Source organism: Mobula hypostoma, chromosome 11, assembly GCF_963921235.1.
Source record: "Mobula hypostoma chromosome 11, sMobHyp1.1, whole genome shotgun sequence".
NCBI classification, from domain to species: Eukaryota; Metazoa; Chordata; class Chondrichthyes; order Myliobatiformes; family Myliobatidae; genus Mobula; species Mobula hypostoma.
The window spans coordinates 13129087-13151069 of record NC_086107.1 but is presented as its reverse complement, the minus strand read 5'-3'; the positions used below and the strand labels follow the sequence as shown (position 1 = coordinate 13151069).

Sequence of the window (21983 nt, the reverse complement as noted above, 5' to 3'; positions counted from 1 at the left end):
AATGTCACAATAAGATCACATAGCAAACCCCAGGTTCAATTCCTGCCGCTGTCCCCTTGTATATAGCTTGGGTGCCTAAGACTTTTCCACAGTAATTTTATGCATTGCACTGTACTACTGCCGCTTAAAAAAAAAACAAATTTCATGTGAGTGATGATAATCCTGATTCTAATATGGGTCGCTGTTGTGGACTGAGAATGGGAAGGGGGCGGGGAGAGGGGAGTTATGGTTGGGAAAAGGGGAAGGGAGAGGGAAGAGAGTGGGAAGCTCCAGAGACATTCAGTAATGATCAATAAACCAATTGTTTGGAATCGAGTGATCTTCCCTGGTGTTCAGGGCAGGCTATGTCTAACACCTGCACCACTCCCTGACCCTGGCACCTGTCACCTGTCCCACAGCACTCCTGCGGCACTCCACCCTTTCTATTCCCAAAATCCGTTGGTCGACTGTACTCTTTTCCATAGATGCTGCCTGGTCTTCTGAGCTGCTCCAGGATTTTGTGTGTGTTGCTTGGATTTCCAGCATCTGCAGATTTTCTCATGTTTGGATCCCAAAAAGGATAGTGGAATACTTCTCTTGTGGGATGTGGGAAGGTAGGGAAAACTTCAGTGTCCATGACAACTACACCAGTAGGAAGTGCATCCATCTACAGCTTCTAACACACCGTGTTAAGGAGTTGGAACTGTGACTTCGGAAGGCTGAGGGGTTGATAGAGAGGACACTCGGGGAGGTAGCTACACCCAAGGTGGAGGACAGAAGTGACTGGGTGACCGTCAGGAGGGAGAAAGGGGATAGACAGCCAGTGCAGAGTACCACTGTGGCCATTCCCCTCAATAACAGGTATGCCAGGGTGGGGGGGGGGGGGGAGATGACCTGGCAGAGGAGGGTCACAGCGGTCAGGTCTTTAGCACTGAGTGCTCTGTGGCTCAGATGGGATGGTGAGAGAAGAGGTGAGCTGTAGTGACAAGGGATTTGTTGGTTAGAGAACCAGAAAGGAGGTTTTCAAATCAAATCAAATCAAATAACTTTATTGTCATTCTAACCATACATCAGCTCTGCAGGGCAGAATGAGACAGCGTTTCCCAGGAGCAGTGCAATCATAACATAACAAACGCAACACTAAATAATAAACATAACAATAAATAGTAAAACACAACAGCCACATGTCAGTTAAAATCAAGTTATAAGTGTCCAGTGCAAGTTAAAAGTGTCCAAAGCGGAGTCAGGTAGAGCAGCTATTTAGCAGTCTGACTGCCTATGGGAGGAAGCTGTTTAGTAGCCTTGTGGTTATAGTTTTGATGCTCCTGTAATGTTTGCCTGATGGCAGAAGAACAAACAGTTCATGGAGAGAGTGTGAGGGGTCTTTGATAATGTACCGTGTCTTCTGGAGGCATCGACTCTGAAAGAGGTCTTGCACAGAAGGTAGGGAGACTCCAATAACCTTCTCTGCTCCCCTAACCACCCTCTGCAAGGCTTTTTTGTCGACAGCACTGCAGCTGGAGTACCAGGTTGTGATGCAAAAGGTCAGCACACTCTCAACCACGCCTCTGTAGAATGTAGTTAAGATGTTAGTGGGGAGTGATGCTTGTTTAAGCTTCCTCAGAAAGTGCAATCTCTGCTGGGCCTGTTTCACAATCCCAGGGGTGTTCCTGGACTAGGTGAGATTGTCCGAGATCTGCACCCCAAGGAACTTGATGTTTTCCACTCTTTCCACTGTGGAGCCGCTGATGCAGAGGGGTGTGTGCTCAGGCTGAGACCGTCTGAAATCGACGATCATCTCCTTGGTTTTGGTGACATTAAGCATCAAGTTGTTATCCCTGCATCAGCTCTCTAGGTATTTGACCTCCTCCCTGTACATTGTGAACAAATACCAGATTCCCAGACGGTATGTTGCCCCCCAGATGCCAGGTTCAGGGACATCTGGGTTTGAGTATACAGCATTCTTAAGTGGGAGGGTGAGCAGTGAGAGGTTGTGGCCAACATCGGTACCAATGACAAGGTTAGGATGGGTGACAAGGTCCCGCAAAGTGTGTTCAGGGAGTTTGGTGCCTAGTTAAAGGACAGGACCTTCAAGGTTGCAATCTCAGAATTGCTGCCCATGCCACACGTTGGTACAGCCAAAAATAGGAAGATCACACAAGTTGACACATGGCTAAGGAGGGAGGGCTTCAAATTTTTGGATCATTGGGCTCTCTTCCAGGGAATGTGGGACCTGTAGAGAAGGGACAGTTTGCACCTGAACTGGATTGGGAATAATAGCCTAGCAGAAAGTTTGTTAGTGCTGCACAATGGGGGTTTAAACTAAAGTTGCAGGGGGATGAGAACCAGAGTGCCAGAACAGATAGCAGAGTAGTTGTGGAGAAAAATGTTGTTAAGACTTCATACAAAGCTACAAATTGAATGGTCGAGCATGGTGGGACTAATGTTCCAAGCTGCGTATATTTCAATGCAAGGAGTATTGTAGGAAAGGTGGTTGTGGAATTATGACATTATAGTCATTAGTGAGACTTGGTTGCAAGAGGGGCAGGACTAAAAACTCAATGTTACAGGTTTCCATGATTGATCGGAAAGGATTAAAGAGGGAGGGGTGGAATTAAGAAACGTAAGTTGGTGATGTCAACTTTCACACATATTGACTGGGATTTCCATATGGTAAAGGGGCTGGATAGGAAAGAGTTTTTCAAATGTGTTCAGGATAGTTTCCTTAATCAGTAGAAACATAGAAACATAGAAAATAGGTGCAGGAGTAGGCCATTCGGCCCTTCGAGCCTGCACCGCCATTTATTATGATCATGGCTGATCATCCAACTCAGAACCCCGCCCCAGCCTTCCCTCCATACCCCCTGACCCCCGTAGCCACAAGGGCCATATCTAACTCCCTCTTAAATATAGCCAATGAACTGGCCTCAACTGTTTCCTGTGGCAGAGAATTCCACAGATTCACCACTCTCTGTGTGAAGAAGTTTTTCCTAATCTCGGTCCTAAAAGGCTTCCTCTCTATCCTCCAACTGTGACCCCTCGTTCTGGACTTCCCCAACATCGGGAACAATCTTCCTGCATCTAGCCTGTCCAATCCCTTTAGGATCTTATACGTTTCAATCAGATCCCCCCTCAATCTTCTAAATTCCAACGAGTACAAGCCCAATTCATCCAGTCTTTCTTCATATGAAAGTCCCGCCATCCCAGGAATCAATCTGGTGAACCTTCTTTGTACTCCCTTCTATGGCAAAGATGTCTTTCCTCAGATTAGGGGACCAAAACTGCACACAATACTCCAGGTGTGGTCTCACCAAGGCCTTGTGCAACTGCAGTAGTACCTCCCTGCTCCTGTACTCGAATCCTCTCGCTATAAATGCCAGCATACCATTCGCCTTTTTCACCGCCTGCTGTACCTGCATGCCCACTTTCAATGACTGGTGTATAATGACACCCACGTCTCGTTGCACCTCCCCTTTTCCTAATCGGCCACCATTCAGATAATAATCTGTTTTCCTATTTTTGCCACCGAAGTGGATAACTTCACATTTATCCACATTAAATTGCATCTGCCATGAATTTGCCCACTCACCCAACCTGTCCAAGTCACCCTGCATCCTCTTAGCATCCTCCTCACTGCTAACACTGCCACCCAGCTTCGTGTCATCCGCAAACTTGGAGATGCTGCATTTAATTCCCTCATCCAAGTCATTAATATATATTGTAAACAACTGGGGTCCCAGCACTGAGCCTTGCGGTACCCCACTAGTCACCGCCTGCCATTCTGAAAAGGTCCCGTTTATTCCCACTCTTTGCTTCCTGTCTGCTAGAGAAATTAGGGATAGTATCAATTCCAAAGAAGTAGCATACAAATTAGCCAGAGAAAGTGGCTCACCTGAGGACTGGGAGAAATTCAGAGTTCAGCAGAGGAGGACAAAGGGCTTAATTAGGAAGGGGAAAAAAGATTATGAGAGAAAACTGGCAGAGAACATAAAAACGGACTGTAAAAGCTTTTATAGATATGTAAAAAGGAAAAGACTGATAAAGACAAATGTAGGTCCCCTGCAAACAGAAACAGGTGAATTGATTATGGGGAGCAAGGACATGGCAGACCAATTGAATAATTACTTTGGTTCTGTCTTCACTAAGGAGGACATAAATAATCTTCCAGAAATAGTAAGGGACAGAGGGTCCAGTGAGATGGAGGAACTGAGCGAAATACATGTTAGTAGGGAAGTGGTGTTAGGTAAATTGAAGGGATTGAAGGCAGATAAATCCCCAGGGCCAGATGGTCTGCATCCCAGAGTGCTTAAGGAAGTGGCCCAAGAAATAGTGGATGCATTAGTGATAATTTTTCAAAACTCGTTAGATTCTGGACTAGTTCCTGAGGATTGGAGGGTGGCTAATGTAACCCCACTTTTTAAAAAAGGAGGGAGAGAGAAACCAGGGAATTATAGGCCGGTTAGCCTAACGTCAGTGGTGGGGAAACTGCTGGAGTCAGTTATCAAGGATGTGATAACAGCACATTTGGAAAGCGGTGAAATGATCGGACAAAGTCAGCATGGATTTGTGAAAGGAAAATCATGTCTGACGAATCTCATAGAATTTTTTGAGGATGTAACTAGTAGAGTGGATAGGGGAGAACCAGTGGATGTGGTATATTTGGATTTTCAAAAGGCTTTTGACAAGGTCCCACACAGGAGATTAGTGTGCAAACTTAAAGCACACGGTATTGGGGGTAAGGTATTGGTGTGGGTGGAGAATTGGTTAGCAGACAGGAAGCAAAGAGTGGGAATAAACGGGACCTTTTCAGAATGGCAGGCGGTGACTAGTGGGGTACCGCAAGGCTCAGTGCTGGGACCCCAGTTGTTTACAATATATATTAATGACTTGGATGAGGGAATTAAATGCAGCATCTCCAAGTTTGCGGATGACACGAAGCTGGGTGGCAGTGTTAGCAGTGAGGAGGATGCAGGGTGACTTGGATAGGTTGGGTGAGTGGGCAAACTCATGGCAGATGCAATTTAATGTGGATAAATGTGAAGTTATCCACTTTGGTGGCAAAAATAGGAAAACAGATTATTATCTGAATGGTGGCCGATTAGGAAAAGGGGAGGTGCAACGAGACCTGGGTGTCATTATACACCAGTCATTGAAAGTGGGCATGCAGGTACAGCAGGCGGTGAAAAAGGCGAACGGTATGCTGGCATTTATAGCGAGAGGATTCGAGTACAGGAGCAGGGAGGTACTACTGCAGTTGTACAAGGCCTTGGTGAGACCACACCTGGAGTATTGTGTGCAGTTTTGGTCCCCTAATCTGAGGAAAGACATCTTTGCCATAGAGGGAGTACAAAGAAGGTTCACCAGATTGATTCCTGGGATGGCAGGTCTTTCATATGAAGAAAGACTGGATGAACTGGGCTTGTACTCGTTGGAATTTAGAAGATTGAGGGGGGATCTGATTGAAACGTATAAGATCCTAAAGGGATTGGACAGGCTAGATGCGGGAAGATTGTTCCCGATGTTGGGGAGGTCTAGAACGAGGGGTCACAGTTTGAGGATAGAGGGGAAGCCTTTTAGGACCGAGGTTAGGAAAAACTTCTTCACACAGAGAGTGGTGAATCTGTGGAATTCTCTGCCACAGCAAACTGTTGAGGCCAGTTCATTAGCTATGTTTAAAAGGAAGTTAGATATGGCCCTTGTGGCTACAGGGGTCAGGGGGTATGGAGGGAAGGCTGGGGCGGGGTTCTGAGTTGGATGATCAGCCATGATCATAATAAATGGCGGTGCAGGCTCGAAGGGTCGAATGGCCTACTCCTGCACCTATTTTCTATGTTTCTATGTTTCTAACCAATTCTCCACCCACACCAATACCTTACCCCCAATACCGTGTGCTTTAAGTTTGCACACTAATCTCCTGTGTGGGACCTTGTCAAAAGCCTTTTGAAAATCCAAATATACCACATCCTCTGGTTCTCCTCTATCCACTCTACTAGTTACATCCTCAAAAAATTCTATGAGATTCGTCAGACATGATTTTCCTTTCACAAATCCATGCTGATTTTGTCCGATCATTTCACCGCTTTCCAAATGTGCTGTTATCACATCCTTGATAACTGACTCCAGCAGTTTCCCCACCACCGACGTTAGGCTAACCGGTCTATAATTCCCCGGTTTCTCTCTCCCTCCTTTTTTAAAAAGTGGGGTTACATTAGCCACCCTCCAATCCTCAGGAACTAGTCCAGAATCTAATGAGTTTTGAAAAATTATCACTAATGCATCCACTATTTCTTGGGCTACTTCTTTAAGCACTCTAGGATGCAGACCATCTGGCCCTGGGGATTTATCTGCCTTCAATCCCTTCAATTTACCTAACACCACTTCCCTACTAACATGTATTTCGCTCAGTTCCTCCATCCCACTGGACCCTCTGTCCCTTACTATTTCTGGAAGATTATTTATGTCCTCCTTAGTGAAGACAGAACCAAAGTAACTATTCAATTGGTCTGCCATGTCCTTGCTCCCCATAATCAATTCACCTGTTTCTGTCTGCAGGGGACCTACATTTGTCTTTACCAGTCTTTTCCTTTTTACATATCTATAAAAGCTTTTACAGTCCGTTTTTATGTTCCCTGCCAGTTTTCTCTCATAATCTTTTTTCCCCTTCCTAATTAAGCCCTTTGTCCTCCTCTGCTGAACTCTGAATTTCTCCCAGTCCTCAGGTGAGCCACTTTCTCTGGCTAATTTGTATGCTTCTTCTTTGGAATTGATACTATCCCTAATTTCTCTTGTCAGCCACGGGTGCACTACCTTCCTTGATTTATTCTTTTGCCAAACTGGGATGAACAATTGTTGTAGTTCATCCATGCAACCTTTAAATGCTTGCCATTGCATATCCACTGTCAATCCTTTAAGTGTCATTTGCCAGTCTATCTTAGCTAATTCACGTCTCATACCTTCAAAGTTACCCCTCTTTAAGTTCAGAACCTTTGTTTCTTAATTAACTATGTCACTCTCCATCTTAATGAAGAATTCCACCATATTATGGTCACTCTTACCCAAGGGGCCTCTCACGACAAGATCGCTAATTAACCCTTCCTCATTGCTCAAAACCCAGTCCAGAATAGCCTGCTCTCTAGTTGGTTCCTCGACATGTTGGTTCAAAAAACCATCCCGCATACATTCCAAGAAATCCTCTTCCTCAGCACCTTTACCAATTTGGTTCACCCAGTCTACACGTAGATTGAAGTCACCCATTATAACTGCTGTTCCTTTATTGCACACATTTCTAATTTCCTGTTTAATACCATCTCCGACCTCACTACTACTGTTAGGTGGCCTGTTCACAACTCCCACCAGCGTCTTCTGCCCCTTAGTGTTACGCAGCTCTACCCATATCGATTCCACATCTTCCCGGCTTATGTCCTTCCTTTCTATTGCGTTAATCTCTTCTTTAACCAGCAACGCCACTCCACCTCCCCTTCCTTCATGTCTATCCCTCCTGAATATTGAATATCCCTGAACGTTGAGCTCCCATCCCTGGTCACCCTGGAGCCATGTCTCTGTGATCCCAACTATATCATAATTATTAATAACAATCTGCACTTTCAATTCATCCACCTTATTACGAATGCTCCTTGCATTGACACATAAAGCCTTCAGGCGCTCTTTTACAACTCTCTTAGCCCTTATACAATTATGTTGAAAAGTGGCCCTTTTTAATGCTTGCCCTAGTACACAGAAGCCCCAACTAGAGAGCATGTGATACTGCATTTTCTTTCAAGGAAGGATTCAGGGCAGTTGACAGACATTTGTGTAGGGGAACACTTTGTATCTAATGATCATAATGCCATTAGTTCCAAAGTAATTATGAAAAAGGACAGGTCTGGTTCTAGGGTTAAGATTCTAAATTGGAGATAGGCCAGTTTTGATAGTATCAGGAAGGATCTGGCAAGTGTGGATTGTTTTCTGACAAAGGTGTACTTGGTAAATGGGAGAGCTTCAAAAGCGAAATGTTGAGAGTAAAGAATTGTATGTTCCTGTCAGAATAAAAGGCGAGGATAACAGATTTAGGGGACCTTGGTTTTGTGAGATATCGAGGCCCTGGTTAAGAAAAAGGAGGGATATAGCAGATATAGGCAGGTAGCACAACTGAGGTACTTGAGAAATGCAAGACAACACTAAAAGAAGGAAATCAGAAGGGCTAAAAGAAGACATGAAGTTGCTCTAGCAGACAAGGTGAATGAGAATCCTAAGGGATTCCACAGATATATTAAGAGCAAGAGGATAGCAAGGAATAAAATTGGTCTTCTGGAAGATCGGAGTGGTGATCAATGCATGGAGCCAAAAAAGATGGGGAAAGAACTTAAATAGATTTTTTGCATCTGTATTTACTCAGGGGATGGATACAGAGTCTAAAGATGTGATGCAATACAGCAGCAAATTCATGGACCCCAAACAGGCAAGAGAAGAGGAGATGTTTGCTATTTTTGTGGCAAATTAAGTTGGATAAATCTCCAAAGTGTTCCCTTAGAATATGTGGGAGGCTAGTATAGAAATTTCAGGGGCTCTAGCAGAGATATTTCAAACATCTTTAGCCATGGGTGAGCTGTCGGCGAATTGCAGGATGGGTAATGTTGACCCATTGTTTAAGAAAGGCTCTGAGAATAATCCAGGAAATTATAGGCCAATGAGCCTGACATCAGGAGAGGAAAAGTTATTGGAAAGTATCCTAAGGGATTGGAAATATGAGTATTTAGATAGACAGGGGCTTTAATATAGATAGTCAACAGGGCTTTGTACGTGTTAAGTCATGACTAACCAATCTTAAGAAGCTTTTTGAAGAAGTTATTGATGAAGGCAAGGCAGTGGATACTGTTGACATGGACTTTCGCAAGGTCCTGCATGGGAGGTAGACAAGAGGGTTCGGTCACTTGGCATTCAACATGAGGTAGTAAATTGGTTTAAATACTGTTGTCATGGAAGAAGTGAAAGAGTGGTCATAGATGATTGCCCCTCTGTCTGGAGGTCTGTGACTAGTGATATGCTGCAGGGATTAGTGCTGGGACTAGTTGTTGCTTGTCATCTGTATCAACGATCTGGATGATAATGTGGAAAATGGTATCAGCAAATTTGCAGATGACACCAAGCTGGGGATGTAGTGGCAGCAAGGAAGACAATCAAAGCTTTCAGCAAGATCTAGACTCACTGGAAAAATGGGCTAAAAAAACCACAGGTGGAACTTAATGCAGACAAGTGTGAGACGTTGCACTTTGAGAGGACCAACCAGGGTAAGTCTAACACGGTGTACAGGAGTTGGAATGCTTAAATGGGAGTATTGGTAAGGCTTAATTTGGAGTATTGTGTGCAGTTTTGGTTACCTACCTACAGGAAAGATGTAAATAAGATTGAAAGGGTGCAGAGAAAATTTACAAGGACATTGCCAGGACCTGATGACCAGAGTTATAGGGAAAAGTTAAATGGGTTAGGACTTTATTTGCTAGAGCAGGGATCCCCAACCTTTTTTGCAATGCAGACCAGTTTATTATTGACAATATTCTTGCGGACCGGCTGACCCGGGGGTGGGGGGTGGGGGGTGGGTTGGGTTGCCAACGGACAACAGTAGCAGTCAAACACATTGTGTTTACCCCAAAAAAGACTACAATGACCATGAAGGCTTGTGCGGGCACCAGTGCATATGCGTGTACGTGCCGATTTTTTTCTAAAAATCGTTTTTGGCGATTCTGTTCGGGGGGGTGTTAATCACGTTCGGAATATAGGTGATAAGTGGCTAATACACTCAATTTTGTTTCTAAAAGAATTTATCTAACGAATTTAGTATTAAACACACAGCGCATATTTTCCTCGCATGAATATAGTGATAAGTCAATAATCAGGGGAGGACAGGGGAGCTTGAAGTAAGTGTTGAACGAACTTCCAGTAGAAGAGGTAGTGGCAGGTTCGACATTATCATTTAAAGAAAAATTGGATAGGTATATGGACAGGAAAGGAATGGAGGGTTATGGGCTGAGTGCAGGTCAGTGGGACTAGGTGAGAATAGTGTTCGGCACGGACTAGAAGGGCAGAGATGGCCTGTTTCCATGCTGTAATTGTTATATGGTTATATAAGTCACTTATAAATCAATAGCATCATAACATTTTAAGCAACGTTTGGATATTAAACATACAGGAAATAATTTTCCCCGTATGAACATATAAAATCATTGCAACACACAAATATCGGTGAATCAGTGGGAGCCCTGGGCTTGTTTCCCTGCAACAAGACAGTCCCATTGAGGGGAGATGGGAGACAGCGATACTCGAAGGGGGTTCCTTATGACCAGTCTATTCCGCAATTTAGTGTTCGTTGCAATCATTGCAGAGATGTGTTGGAAATGGAAGCAATGTTTTCAGTGCTTTCGTGGCTATCTCAGGATATTCAGCCTTGACTTTGATCCAGAATGCCAGCAGAGATGTTATTTCAAACATACTTTCCAGCCCGCCATCATTTGCAAGCTCGAGGAGTTGATCTTCTTCCCGCACTGACATGGATCACGCACAGGTAATGAGCTCGCGTGCGTTCAAGCTCAACAGTGTGTGACAGGGAATGAGGAAAGGTGCAGCTGACTCATATTGCCAAATCATATCGTTTCCTCGCGGCCCAGTAGCACATGCTTTGTGGCCCGGTGGTTGGGGACCACTGCGCTAGAGTACAGAAGAATGCGGGGAGATTGAGGTATACAGAAATACGAGGGGTATAGATATGGTATATGTAAGGCTTTTTCCACTGAGGTTGGGTGAGATTACAACAAGAAGTCATGGGTTAAGTGTGAAAAGTGGAATGTTTAATTTGAATTTGAATTGACTTTATTTCTTACATCCTTCACATACATGAGGAGTAAAAATCTTTACGTCACATCTCTATCTAAATGTGCAATGTGCAATCATAGTAATTTATAATAATTTATAATACAAAGAACAGTCAATGTAACATAGAAATACACTCAAATCAGCGTGAGTTAATCAGTCTGATGGCCTGGTGGAAGAAGCTGTCCTGGAGCCTTTTGGTCCTGGCTTTTAGGCTGCAGTACCGTCTCCTGGACGATAAACAGCTGGAAAGGGAACATGATGGGGAATTTCTTCACTCTGAGTGTGGTGAGAGTATGGTATGTGCTGCCAGCACAAGTGGTGGATGCAGTGTCAATTTTAACATTTTAGAGGAACTTGGATAGGTACCTTTTAGGATGTGACTAAACACATTGATGAAGGTAGAGCAGTAGATGTAGTGTATATGGATTTCAGCAAGGCATTTGATAAGGTACCCCATGCAAGGCTTATTGAGAAAGTAAGGAGGCATGGGATCCAAGGGGACCTTGCTTTGTGGATTCAGAATTGGCTTGCCCACAGAAGGCAAACAGTGGTTGTAGACGAGTCACATACTGCATGGAGTTCAGTGACCAGTGATGTGCCTCAGGGATCTGTTTTGGGACCCCTTCTCTTAGTGATTTTTATAAATGACCTGGATGAGGAAGTGGAGGGATAGATTAGTAAATTTGCTAATGACACAAAGGTTGGGGGTGTTGTGGACAGTGTGGAGGGCTGTCAGAGGTTACACTGAGACATCGATAAGATGCAAAACTGGGCTGAAAAGTGGCAGATGGAGTTCAACCCAGATAATTATGAGGTGGTTCATCTTAGTAGGTCAAATATGATGGCAGAATATAGTATTGATGGTAAATCTCTTGGCAGTGTGGAGGATCAGAGGGATCTTGGGGTCCAAGTCCATAGGACACTCAGAGCTGCTCTGCAGGTTGACTCTGTGGTTAAGAAGGCATATGGTGCATTGACTTTTATCAACCGTGGGATTGAGTTTAAGAGCCAAGAGGTAATGTTGCAGCTATATAGGACCCTGGTCAGACCCCACTTGGAGTACTGTGCTCAGTTCTGGTCACCTCACTACAGGAAGGATGTGGAAACTATAGAAAGGGTGCAGAGGAGATTTACAAGGATGTTGCCTGGATTGGGGAGCATGCCTTATGAGAATAGGTTGAGTGAACTTGGCCTTTTCTCCTTGGGGCGATGGAGGATGAGAGCTGACTTGATAGAAGTGTATAAAATGATGAGAGGCATTGATCGTGTGGATAGTCAGAGGTTTTTTCCCAGGGCTGAAATGGCTATCACGAGAGGGCACAGTTTTAAGGTACTTGGAAGTAGGTACAGAGGAGATGTCAGGGGTAAATTTTTTTAATGCAGAGAGTGGTAAGTGCATGGAATGGGCTGCTGGTGATGGTGGTGGAGGAGGATATGATAGGGTCTTTTAAGAGACTCCTGGATAGGTACATGGAGCTTAGTAAAATAGAGGGCTATGGGTAACCCGAGGTAATTTCTAAAGTAAGTACGTGTTCGGCATAGCATTGTGGGCCAAAGGGCCTGTATTGTGTTGTAGGTTTTCTATGTTTCTATGTTTTATATGGATGGGAGGGGAAAAGAGGGCAATGGTGTAGGTGCAGGTCAATGTGATTAAGCAGATTACTGGCTTGGCACAGACTAGATGGGCTGATGGGCCTGCTGGAAGTGTTCTATGATCAGTTTCCTGCTTTTGTCTGCAGGCTTGTATGGTCAGAAAGAATGGGGTGTACTATTTAAAATTCAGCTATGTACTTAATATGAAAATGGATTATTATATAATTTTAGTATTTAGTATTTACGTCTAAAGGTTATTGAAAGGTACCTAAGTCGTTGAATGTATTTAAAGAAGATCTTGATAAGTGTTTGATTAGTAAGGGGGTCAAAGTTTATGGGGAAAGGCAGAAAAATAGGGTTGAGAGGGATAATAAATCGGCCATGATGGAATGGCATTGCATACTTAAAGGGCTGAATGGCCTAATTCTGCTCCTATGTCTTATGACTCTATGCCTCTATAACAGCAGCTACAGAAGAACAGCAACAAAACAGCAACAGCAAAAAGCATCCCTTTCCTTCCTTTCACCCAGCCACCTACCCACTCACACACTCCATCCCCTGGACAGGCCCCCTCCAGCCTCCAGCCTTGCAGACATTAGACATCAAATGCTCCTGGCATGTGGAAAGGACAAACTAGCTGATTTAAAAAAAATGGTTGTGAGAATATTATTGGAATCAATCCAGAGAGACTGTACAGAATTTTATTTGGAAAGTCACAGATAAATCAGGGATAGTCTGCATGTTGAGCAAGTTCCTGTCTCATTAACTTGATTTAATTTTTTTGAGGAGGTAACAAAAATGTTGCCAAGATGCAATATGATTGATGGATTCACGGATTTTAGCAAGACCTTTGGCAAGGTCCCACATGCTAGGATGGGGAGTCGAGAAAGTGTGCTGGGTGACAGATGCAAAGCTTGGTGGTTGGCAGGTGTTTTTTTTTGAGATTTGAAAGTTCTCACCAGTGAGATTACACAGAGCTCTCAGTGGTAAGACTCTTGCTTTTCTATAGTGTATTACTAATTTAGAGTTAAGTGCAGGGGGGATGATAAAGAAATTTATAAATCATTAACAGAGACTTAGTAAGGAGGAAAGCCTCAGACCTTAATAAGATTTGCAATTTTTTTTTGATTGGGTAGAAAAGTAGCAAATAGAATTTAGTCCGGAGAAGTGCGAGCAAATGCATTGTGGAGTTACAGCAAGGCAGAAGAACATACACTCAGTGGCTACTTCATTAGGTATCTCCTGTACCTAATAACATGGCCACTGAGTGTAAGTTTGTGGTCTTCTGCTGCTGCAGCCCATCCTCTTCAAGTTTCAAAGTGCTGTGTGTTCAGAGATGCTCTTCTGCACACCACTGTTGTAACATGTGGTTATTTAAGTTACTGTCACCTTCCTGTCAGTTTGAACTAGTCTGGCCATTCTCCTCTGACCGCCTTCATTAACAAGCTGTTTTTGCCCACAGAACTGCTGCTCACTGAATGATTTTTTTTCCACACTATTCTCTGTAAACTCTAGAGACTGTTATGCATGATCCCAGGAGATCTGCAGTTTCTGAGATACTCAAACCACCCCATCTGGCACCAACAGTCAAAGTTACTTAGATCGCATTTCTTCCCCATTCTGATGTTCGGTTTGAAAAATAACTGAACCTCTTGACCATGCCTGCATTCTTTTATGCATTGAGTTCCTGCCACATGATTGGCTGATTAGATATTTGCATTAACTAGCACGTGCTAAGGTGTATCTAATAAAGTGGCCACTGAGGATACTGTGGCATATGTAATAGAACAACTGCATCACAGCTTCATTGACCAGGGTTCATTCATGATTTCCAACGCTGCCTGTGTAGGGCTTGTATGTCTCTCTGTCACCATGTCAATTTCCTGCAGGTGCTCTGATTTCTCCCACATCCTAAAACTGGTTGATGCATAATATGTTCTGGCTTAGCCTGTGTCACCCAATTCCAAAACATGAATATATTTAAAAACTTCCTGCATCCATTGAAATATTGTTGAAATCCTGCATGATACTTCTGAGGTGGTGGATCTCAGAAATTTAAAGATTAGCTTTATTTCTCACTGTGCTGCTGATAGTCTTCATGTGGAGCAACGAGGAAATTTGTAAAGCCTTTTAACAGTCTTTTAAATCTACTCCTCACCATTTTTTTCTCCAGTCTTGCTGTAGGGTCTTGGCCTGAAATTTCGACTATACTCTTTTCCACAGATGCTGCCTGGCCTGCTGAGTTCCTCCAGCATTTTGTGTATGACAATGAGATGATTCTTTTTTAAGCTCCTCAATTTGCTGCCCCTCTCCTGTCATAATTCAGAAAGGGAGCCAGTGGAAGAAAGCTTATGCTGTGTTGAGGACATTTGCTTATGTGGCTGCATCACTTCTGTAGGCCCTGGCTCTCTTGAGACCATTTCCCAAATCAGGGTCGAAGACAGCGAGGTGTATCTAGGTTAGCTTTGCCAGCAGCCTATTCTCCCCTAGTGTTGAATTACTAGACAGAACTCCCATGCAGACAGAAATGAATGCCTATCATTCTAGTGAACCTTGTCTTCTTGCCCTCCAGTAGAAACATGCAACATAACGAAGGAATGAACATACAATCCTATGCATAGTGAATCTCACTTTAGAAGGCAGAAGATCACTTCTATTTGGTGCATGAAAGAACAATCTTCTTGCTCACTTGCTTCACTTATCTAGAGACACAACATAGAACCGGCCCATCTAGCCCAACAAACTGCACTGCTCAGCAACTCATCTGTTTTGTACTAGCGTAATCATGGGACAATTAACCTACTAACCAGTACATATTTGGACTGTAGGAGGACACCAGAGCACCAGGAGGTAGCTCACATGATTCACAGGGAGAACATACAGATTCCTTACAGACGGTGCCAGAATTGAACTCTGAACTCCAGAATGCCCCACGCTCTGATAGCGTCGCTCCAACCACTGTGCTAACATGGCACCCAAATCTTGGCACTTCCTCTGCAGCCATACATCTGTTGCCAAATATTCACCCACTTTGCAAACATTATTGACCAAAATTATGCAGACGAGCATTAAGCAAGTGATATCAAATGGCATTCTCATTTAGAACAGGTACACCGTGTACACAAAACTTGAAAATCTGTTGTGAGATTTGGTACATATAGAGTTAGAAAGCAATGGAAACAAGCCTTTTGGCCCAAATGACCCATACTGACCAAGCTTCCCATTTAAGCTAGTCCCATTTCCCTTACTTGACCCATATCCTTCTAAATATTTCCAATCCATTTGGCCCATTGAGTCTGCTTCGCCATTTTATCATGGCTGATCCATTTTCTTCTTAACCTCATTCTCCTGTCTTCTTCACATAACCTTTCATGTTATTATTTATCAAGAACCTATCAATTTCTGCCTTAATTGCACCCAGTAACCTGGTCTTGACAGCTGTCTGTGGCAATGAATTCCACAGATTTACTATCCTCTGGCGAAAGAAATTCCTCATCTCTGTTCTAAGTGGACGTCCCTCTATTTTGAGGCTCTCTTCTCTGGTGCTGTGCTACATTCCCCCCCCCCCACCCCCAGTTCTTGATTCCTCACATGTTGTGAGATTTGGTGCACATAGAGTCATGAACCAAACACGTCAGCCCAACTTGTTCATGCTGACCAAGATTCCCATTGAAGTTAGTCCAATTTTCCCACGGCTGGTCCATGTCCCTCTAAACCAGGGATTCCCAATCTTTTTTATGCAATGGACCAATACCACTAAGCATGGTATCCATGGACCCAGATTGGGAACCCCTGCTCTAAACCTTTCCTATCCGTGTACCTGGAGTGCAGGAGAATGAGGGGAGAATGCATGCAGGCCATTTTTCCCTTAGGTTCAGTGAGACTAGAGCTGGAGGTCATAGGTTTAGGGTGAATGGTGAAATATTTAAAGGGAATCTGAGAGAGAATTTCTTCACTCAGACGATGGTGTGAGTGTGGAATGAACTGCCAGTAGAACTGATGGATGCAAATTCAATTGTAACAGTTAACACAAGTTTAGGTAGTTACATGGATGGGAGAGGTACTGAGGGCTATAGTCCAGGTGCAGGCAGATATGATGAAGCAGGAGACCAAGCTCGCATGGACTAGAATGGCTAAAGGGCCTGTTTCTGTGTTGTACTCTATGACAATACCTGTCCAAGTGCCTTTAAAATATTATTAATATACCTGCCTCAACCACTTCCTCTGGCAGCTTGTTCCATCAACTGACTATCCTCTGGGTAGAAAAATTTGCCCCCCAGGCTCCTACTAAGCTTCTCCACTCTCACCTTAAATCTGTTCCTCCTCCTTCTTGATTCCTCAGCCATGGGGATAAAGACAATGTGCATTTACCCTATCTATCTTCATGAGTTTTAACCCTCTATAATATCACCCAGCATTCTCCTATACAAATATTGCTGAACATTTGATGTATAGAGATGCTGGCCCACCCAAAACCCAGTTTAGGCCATGCAAGCTTTCACCATTCTTACCATTTCAAAGAAACCTAAATACATGAAAGGTAAAGGCCTTTCTGAAAGGGGAATGGAAAAAGCGGAGGGATAAGGGGTACTTTCTCCCCCTCCCCCTTCTCTTTTTCCATTCTCCATTCTAGCTCCCCTCTTACCCCTTCTCTTCTCCTCACCCACCTAACACCTTCCTCTAGTGATCTTTTACCCATTGTCCTCTCTTCTCTCCTTCTTCAGGCCTCTTCCTTTACCATCTACCAGGTCCCAGCTTCTCACTTCATTCCTTTTCCACTTACCTAACTTCACCTGTCACCTTCTAGCTTGTAATCCTTCCTCTTTCCCCTCTTCCTAACTTCTTATTCTGGCTTTACCACCCTTCCTTTACATTCCAGATGAAGCAACTTGGCCCGAAATGCCAACTCTTTATTTCTTTCTATATATAGATGCCTCCTGACCTGCTCAGTTCCTCCAGCATTTTGTGTTGCTTACCAGAGGTAATGCTCTGCTTTCTCTGTTCTCGATGTTCTTCCACAATGGGACAAGGAAGGTTTTATTTTTAAATATAGAATTGTTGGAAACACTGAGCGGATCAGGCAGCATCTTGGAAAATAGAAAGAGAGTTAACACTTCCGGTCACAGGCCCTTCTGTTTATCTTTCCAGTAATATACCTAATCTGCTGAGCTTGGCTAGCTTTTTCTGTTTTTAATTTCAGATTTTCAGCATTTTTATGATGTTCAAGATTTAAATGTGCAATATTACAAAGCCAGAAGGTCAAAATCCAGAGCTTGGTGCGTCCGCAGCTGGAGGCCAGAAGGTCGAAGTGTCTGGGTCAGCTTATTTGGAGGTCAAAGGCCCAATGTCTGCAAGTCCAAGCCAAGGACTGAAGGTTGAAGGCCCAATATTTGCAAGTCTGAGAGTTTGTGGCCAAGGACAGGAGAGCCAGAGGTGGCCTGTCATGGGATTGAAGGCCTGTCTGCGTGTATGATTGAGCAGGAGAGTGGGAAAGGGACTTGCTTTGACGTTGCTGCCTTGTTTTGCTATGATGTTATTGTTGTTTCTGTTTGTGTTATTCTGCTGAACATGGTGGGCACGCTATGTTGGCACCGGAATGCAAGGCAACACTTGCGGGCTGCCCCCAGCACATCCTTAGGTTGCGTTGATTTTGTTAATGCAAACAACACATTTCACTGTATGGTTTGATGTACGTGTGATACACAAATCTGAATCTGAATTAACTGCACAGTAAAAGACCAATTTTAACAGATAAAAGTGCAACATGGGGGAGGAAAGAAACTGGGTGGTAACTTTGATGTGTCCATCAACACAATGTTACAAGGCTAACAGCTCAATGACAGAATCTGGAAATAGTGTGACAATGTGGTGTTTTTATGTCCTGTTCTGACAAGATGCTTTCTGAACATAAGCTTGTGGATAGATGGTGCAGGTTACAGTTAAGCATTTGGAGTTAAAAGGGCTGTTGGCCCTGGGTAATTACTGACAACCTAATGCAATAGATCAGAAATAAGCTACTGTACCTATATTCCTGCAACATCTGATGCAGCTTCTATGTAAATCACTGTGCATCACTAGTAGCTCAGTTTGTGCTGTTATAGGGCAAGATGTGTTTGCAATTGAGCAAATGGTTTCAGCAATTATGTGGCATGATTATTTTATTTGTGCAACTTTATGTATTTCCAAGAGATTTTAAGAAAGTCTTCGAAGCTTACTTTATTCAACCCTAAATTCTAAGCTTTTTTCAACCATATTATTCTTACTCCAATATTATTTATCTATTTGTATTTGCAAACTTTGTCTTTTGCATTTGGTTGTTTGTTGGTCTTTGTGTGTTACTTTTCATCGATTCCATTGTATTTTTTGTATCTACTGTGAATGCCTATAAGAAAATGAATCTCAGGGTTGTATATGGTGATATATATGTACTTTGATAATAAATTTACTTTGAACTTTGAACATACCGATAAGGTGGAAAATGATGTGTTAAACAACATAGCGCGAAGTAGGGTTAATGTAACCATCAGGTTACTGAGGTCTGATTATATAACATGTAAAGTAATATGTAACATGCCTGTTGACAAGATCTTCAATCCCCACCAGTGACTGGAACAAGTTTGTACGCTTTCCCCATGACCATGTTGTTTTCCTCCGAGTGCTCTGGTTTCCTCCCACATTCCAATAGATGGTAAGGGTTAGGGTTAGTGAGTTGTGGGCATGGCGACACTTATGGGCTGCCCCCAGCACATCCTCGATGCACACACCACATTTCACTGTATGTTCTGATGGATGTAATATATAAAGCTAATATGGTAATATATAAAGCTCTTATATGGTACCGTCTACGTACCATATAAGAGCTTTCAAGCATAGATCAGTGCAGTTATAGACAGTGACATCTTAAATGCTTCGCCAAATACATTTTAATTGTGATTTGGTTTCTATCTCTCAAAGTAAATGCTCACAAGTGCAAGGTGATGTAACTCAGTGGCCACTTTATTAGGTACACCTGTACACCTGCTCGTTAATGCAAATATCTGATCATCCGATCATGTGGCTGCAACATCAGACAAAGGAAGAAAGGAACAAAGTGACTTTGACTATGGTATAAGTGCTGGTGCAGGACAGGGTGATTTGAGTATCTCAGAAACTGCTGTTCTCCTAGGGTTTTCACACATAAGAGTCTCCAGAGTTTACAGAGAATGGCATGAAAAATAAAAATAACCATCCAGTGAGTGGCAGTTCTGTGGGCGAAAACACCTTGCAGATGAGAAAGGTCAGAGGAGAATGGCCAGACTGTTTTAAACTGATAGGAAGGTGACAGTAACTCAAATAACCACACATTATAAAGGAGGTGTGCAGAAGAGCATCTCTGAATTCACAACATGTTGAACCTTGAAGTGGATGGATTACAGCAGCAGGAGATCAGGAACATGCACTCTGTGGCCATTTTATAAGGTAATGGAGGCACCAGCCCATAAATGCACAGCAATTCTATCATCTGCAGTCTTGTGAATGCAAGATACACCTATAGATGGTCCACTTTAAGATCTCCTTTCACTATACTCTCTTGACCTTCCTCTACCCGACTTGTACAACTGATTGAACCATATAGTCATTGACTTTATTGTAGCTACAGTTAGAGACCAACAATCACTCGCTTTCAGATCTGTTGATCAGCAGGAACTGGCAGCAGAAGACCAAATCCATCAAATATGTTGAATTATGTTCTTATGATAAAGTAGCAGAAACCGACATATATTCTGAGCATACTGACATATGTACATGCACACAAAAATCTGGAGGAACTTGGCAGGACAGGCAGCATCTATGGGGGAAATAAACAGTTGACATTCGGATGAAGGGTCTCGGCCCTAAACATCTGCTGTTTATTCCCCTCCATAGATGCTGCCTGACCTGCCGAGTTTCATGAGCATTGTGTGTGATGCTCAGCATTTCTTTCCTGCATTGGCAGAATCTCTTCTGCCTATGACACCCACTGAGCCCTCCCTCAGTCCAGTGCTACATGGCATTAGTTCAGTGAAGCAACTCTCATGGTGGTGCCGTTGCTTTCAAACAGCCTTGACTTGTCTTGAAAGGAAAAATATTATTTTTAAAAAGTCTAGTACCTTCAGAAGCAAATCATTCATTGATTTAAAAAAAAACAGCTGATGCCTTCCAGTTTGATGTCACCGTCATGTTCACATCTTAGTCAGCAAATTTAAGGCTATAGTGGTGGCACAATGGTGAAGAAGTGTCCCCTCAGGTTCTATTTAAATATTTCACCTTTCACCCTAAACCTTTGACCTGTAGCTCTAGTCTCACCCAAGAAAGAGCCTGTATGTATATACGCTATCTATACTCTGCATGACTTTTTACAGCTCTATAAGGTCTCCCCTCATTCTCCTACACTCCAAGGAATAAAGTTCTAACTTATTCAGCCTTTCCCTATAACTCAGGTCCTCAAGTCCTGGCAACACCCTTGTTCATTTTTTCTGCAATCTTTTAAGCTTGTTGATATCCTTCCGAAGGATAGGTGTCCAGGACTGCACACAATACTCCAAGTTCGGCATCACCAGTCTTTTACAATTTCAACATAACGTATCCCAATTCCTGTACTCAATACCCTGATTTATGAAGACCAAAGTGCCAAACGCTCTCCTTACAACCTGTGGTGCCACTTTCAATAAATTATGGATGTGTATTCCCCGAACCCTCTGTTCCAATTGTGTATTCTCTTGTAATAACTGTGTATAATTATGTTTTTCTTGTGAACACTGTTCCCTCTAAGCTGTGTGGGTGCGCGGCTGTGCAGTAACTGAGATACTCCCGCACACATTGCCTTTGTTGCCGTGCAGCTGGAATTGGACACAGCTAGAAAAAGTTTACAGAACGTGGAAGATTTTCTCTATACTGTATTTCATTAATTCAATTAATAAATAAAATCAAAAGTATGTTATTTTTTCAGCTTTCATTCTACATATTCATAGTATGCATATTACAAAAGAAAATTTACAGTGCTGTGCAGTTTTCAGGCCATGTAAAAATTCTCTGCTCAGGGCAATGGTTGGTCTGCACAGCTGTAAAAAAAAATTAGAGGGAATGTTGCAAAATGATGGTTCTGTGCCTATAATGTTGCTGCAGGGCATCTCTAATTTTTACTCTTGCAATACAGACTAACATACAGTTTTCCTTTTTAATTATTTGTGCATCTGCATAATAAATCCAAGGACTCCAAAACTGACATGTTTCAATCTCTCATCATTGCACCTGTGTACTTGTCCATATGACAATAAACTTGAAATAGCTAAAAATCCACCTGGGGCTTAAAGCCTCCCTAGTTCAGTGTCCAATTTAGCAGATAGCATATTCAGGGTTCTGAATTCAGTTGTCCTATACACAAGGCCAGTGCAGTCAACCTGCATACCTCCGAGGCACCCGACAGAGTTTAAACCTTAACTTATAACAAAAACTATTTGTAAGACACAGACACCAATATCAGCTTACCTCTATCCACTGTCGTAAGGGTATCCAAAGTATAGATA

General features: G+C 43.1%; 1 protein-coding gene across 3 annotated transcripts in view; it reads right to left on the bottom strand.

Moving 5' to 3' along the window:
- shank2b (SH3 and multiple ankyrin repeat domains 2b) overlaps positions 1 to 21983 on the bottom strand; it is a 1127200-nt gene that overhangs the window by 79760 nt on the left and 1025457 nt on the right. The window lies entirely within an intron of this gene.